Raw genomic sequence first — 4,453 nt, forward strand, 5'->3', positions numbered from 1 at the left:
TTTAAGCCAAAGGATTTCAATTTTCATTTTAATAAAAAAATTTCCAATTTCCAAATTACAAAATAAAAGTAAAATTTTATTAATAAGAGTTAGTGTATTTGCTTTTTGATTGGTCCTATACAATAAGTTGACTTTCTAACTTTCAGGGTACCAAAGTTGGTTGACTAATGGGCTTTTATCTTCTTTCTATGATTATATGTGCTTGTCAACTACTAGTTTGAGTGAAAAACAAAGACATTTTGTGAGCAAAGTGTCCTTTCCTTCTAAGATGTATTTTGGTGGAGCTATTAAACTTAGTTTGACATAGTGTTTTTAATTGCAAAATTTTGATAAACTTTTTAGTGTTTTGTTTTAGTCTCTGATCTTGTATTTGATGGCATGGCGAACACATTTATCCGTGATGGGAAGGAGATGGCATCGTTGCTTTATACTTATCGCAGCTTGTGTCAAAGCACTTCCTCAAGTATTTTAGCCTTAGTTGATTCTAATTTATACATATTTTAAGGTAAACAATGTTCTAATATAATCTGCTAGTTTTAGTGTAAAGCAATGTTCTTTTTATGTGGTGTAGGGGTATGTTGGAATTCACAGTTCGGGATTCGAAACTTGTCTGAAACCGGAGCGCTTCGATCTATTGTGGATTTTGGTTTTGAACATCCTTCCGAAGGCAAAGTTTTAAACTCATGTCTGATGTTAACATTCGTGAATTCCATGAATTAAGTCATTTTGTTTTTCATGCTTTTAGTGACTTATAATGGTGGGCAGTATACAAGTTTGGTGCTTTATTATTTTGATTCTATATTTATATTTAATCTAATTTTTATTATTTATTTTAGTTTTGATTCTATATTTTTATTTTATTTTAATTTGATAATGAATTTTAATAGAAAATTTTATATTTAAATCATGGACATTATTCTTCTTAATATTTTGATAATGAATTTTAATTTATATATATATATATATATATATATATATATATATTTTTAAATTTCATGACCTTTAGCGGCGTTAGGGAAAAGCGCGCTAAAGGTCCCGACCTTTAGCGGCGTTTTTTCAAATAAACGTTACAAAATTTTGCGGCGCCGTCTATAGCGGCATTTTTTACGGCGCTTGCAAAAATGCCGCGAATAGTTTTAGTGGCGCTTAAAAGCGCCGCGAATAGTTTTAGTGGCGCTTAAAAGCGCCGCTAAAGGCCTAAAAAAACGCCGAAGTCAGTTTTGCTGTAGTGATTATTTACACACATTTGAATTCAGGAGAAAGTTGTAGAGAGAAAATTCTCTGAAGAGATTATTCTAGAAAATTTCTAGAAATATTTTTTTGATTTACAGCTTGAATAAAGGTTTAAAGAAATTGCAAAAATCCATTGGTAATTTTTGTGAAAAAATTTCTAATTCGAAGCAAGCCTACATTCAGTAGACGTGAGCTTGAGGATAGCGGAGAAGACTACTCAGTCAAAGCACTCATCCTAGACAAATCGAAAAGGTATAATTTTGATTAAGTGTTTATTATTTTAGATATCACAACCAAAATCTTGTTTTGGAAAAAAATTTAAAACTCTAATTTTTTCCTAAATTTATTTTTTGCTGTGTTTTCCAAACCCATTTTTCTAACAAAAGGAGTGTGTGAATAGACTTGGAGTTGGATTGGGCCTTTGCCTTATCATTTTCATCCCATCTTTCTTCCTCCCTGGTCACCTCCAATGGACCTCTTGAGATGATTTTTCAAGCACCATAATCAATGCTTGAACAAAGAATTTCATCATCACTTTCTAATTGGAGTAGTTTTCTTGCATGATGGAATAAACTTCTTTCATGGTTGTAGACATTAACTTAATAGCCATCTAAAACTCGATAATTTCAACCTCGAGTCTTTGCTCCCAGTGGTTAAACCTTTGATGGAGACCAAGCTTTGATACCAATTGTTAGGCCCAAAAATACCAAGAATGGAATGAATTGGTATTAAAAAAAAATTCTACAAACCTTTTTAATTGATAAGGAAAGGGAAGAAAAACTTGGACAATTCGATTTATAGTGGGTTAGCCCTAATTGCCTACCTCTACTATCTTGGTATACCTCAACCAAGAATTTTCCAATTGACTATACTTGAATTGTTACCTTTCAAGGAAAATGTATAACCTTTACTAATCTTATCCTTTTCACAAGGCTTAGATATAGCCTTTTCCTCTAGTTTTTATGGCTAAACTTATAACAACCCGATTTTTCAGTGGTGTCGGAAACTGTGGCACGAGGCCACCAAATCCGGCAAGTAAGCTAGTAAATTTTATTATTTAATATTTATGAGTCAAATGTGGTTTTAAAAAGATTTTTGAATTGATAATTTATGTTTCATAATGAATTATTAGGTTTGAATGGTAAAACCCTAAGTCAAGTGGTTTTACAAAATGAGGTATCGAGACCTCGTTTCTATAAATCGAGCCGTAAATATTTTTATAAATATTTATGGAGTGTCATTAAGGTGTATTAAAGTTTTGTTAAAAAATTTTAACGTTTCGATAGTTAATTAATTAAAAAGTACTAAATTGAAAAAGATGCAAAACTTGTTAATTATAAGAAACAATTGATTAAATAGCTTAATTAGTAAACAAGGGAGGACTTAAGCAATAAATAACCCTAAGTTAAAACATGAGGCGGCATAAACGGAGGAAATAACAAAATAAATTGAATGAATGGCAAAATGGTAATTTCTACAAAATAAAATAAAACAAATAGGCAATTGAAAGATTTTCTAGACATTTCTTCTCCAAAATTTCGTCCAAACAGCCATGGGAGGGAGAGTTTAAGTTGGTTTTGAATAATTTTTCTTCATGTGAGTTCAATTCTTACCCGTTTCTTGTAATTTTTATATTTTTGAGATTGTTACAATTAAGTTCAATTAAATTTTACCTTAGTTTTTATTTTATTGAAAATTTTGGAAGTTACCATTGATGAATATTAGATGTTTTTGATGAATAACATGGATTTAGAGCTTTAATTTTGTTGTATGATGATTTTATAAAGTTATTTTGTTAAATATTGATTTTAGGATAAAATTGTGAAAACGTTAAAATAATAGCATTTGGTAGTAAATTTTGGTTTATTAAGGTTGTATGATGGCCTAAATATTTAGATAAATTATTAATTGAGGAAAATTTGTTAATTTGATAGATTAACTAGTTAAGGGATTAAATTGCAAAAGTTGTAAAAGTTTAGGGTAATTGTGTAAATTTAAAAAATTGAAGGGTATTAATTGCGAAATGAATTGGAACTGAAATATATGCTAATGAATGAGTAATTTTATATTTTAGATCAAGATCCCGTATATACTCGTGAGAAAGGAAAAATAGTGGAATAGTCCCTGAACTTCTGCAATTATTACAATTCAATTCAAATAAGTTTGTACAGTTAAAATGTAATATTTATATAAATTTTATGAATGGTATTATGTATTTATTCTATTTTTGAAAATGAATTATTGTTGGAATTATAATATTGAATTGAATATTCGGATTGAATGGAACGCGGGATTTGAGTATATTCGTTATTTGGCATATGATGCTATTGAACGAAGAAATCGGAAAATTACCCAAGTAAACCAGGGTTTAGCATTTGTTGCGAACTCTCGTGCTTTACTTTCTATTCATCTCTCACGAGCTTCTATTTAACTCTTATGAGTTTTTATTCAACTCTTACGAGCTTCTATTCAGCTTACGAGCTTCTGTTAACGATGCACTCTTATCCGTAAGTCGTTCTTCGAATGGGAAAGATTTGGTAAGGTGATTTACTTATTGAAATTGAAAGACATGTTAGTTATTTTTGGTAACGACTTGAAAATGGATGTATTCATCGATTGAAGTTGTGATTGACAAGGAGCTATCGTGAATGATTTTTATTATTTGGTTTATTATAGTTAGTTCGGTAAGATTTTTATTTATTTCATCGAACTTACTAAGCTTCATTAAGCTTATTTGCGTTGTTTAATGTCCTTGTAGATTTTCAGAAGATTGGACAATCGGATCAACACTCAAGTCACACTATCCAACTTATTTCAGTAGTTTTTGAAACGTTCAATACAATTTATATGGCATGTTTAGGCTTTTGTATGGATTGGATTAAAGTTTGGCTTGTGTAAATGTTATGAATTATATTTTGTTTATATAACCAACTTTTATATATATATATATATTTGGTTTGAGGATGAAGAATATTAATGATGTTGGTGTGGATGATATATGTTTGTATGTAATTATTTTGTGGTGAACCTTAGTAGAATTGTTAGATGGATTAAATAGGTAAGTTTGGATATTTGGTTGATATGTTTTTAAGTTGTTATTTATGTGTCTAAGAGCAAGTTGGTTGATTGTGGTGATGATGAATGTTTAAGACATGATTTAGTTTGTGTTGAATGTTTTGATATGGTTTGTTGATGTGTGATTTGTTAAGGCTAAGTTGGT

General features: G+C 29.8%; 1 long non-coding RNA gene across 3 annotated transcripts; it reads left to right on the forward strand.

Annotated features, from left to right (window-relative positions):
* The first annotated feature begins 2,754 nt into the window (after positions 1–2,754).
* On the forward strand, positions 2,755–4,204 carry LOC128290435 (uncharacterized). 3 transcript variants are annotated; one of them, XR_008280284.1, is made up of 2 exons: positions 2,755–2,829; positions 3,992–4,204. It is a non-coding gene; the product is annotated as an uncharacterized LOC128290435 (long non-coding RNA). The 3 variants fall into 3 exon arrangements; XR_008280285.1 differs by lacking the exon at positions 2,755–2,829 and adding an exon at positions 3,707–3,770; XR_008280286.1 differs by lacking the exon at positions 2,755–2,829 and adding an exon at positions 3,754–3,775.
* Positions 4,205–4,453: the final 249 nt, after the last annotated feature.

This window comes from Gossypium arboreum, chromosome 3 (assembly GCF_025698485.1).
Source record: "Gossypium arboreum isolate Shixiya-1 chromosome 3, ASM2569848v2, whole genome shotgun sequence".
In the NCBI taxonomy this organism is placed as follows: domain Eukaryota; kingdom Viridiplantae; phylum Streptophyta; class Magnoliopsida; order Malvales; family Malvaceae; genus Gossypium; species Gossypium arboreum.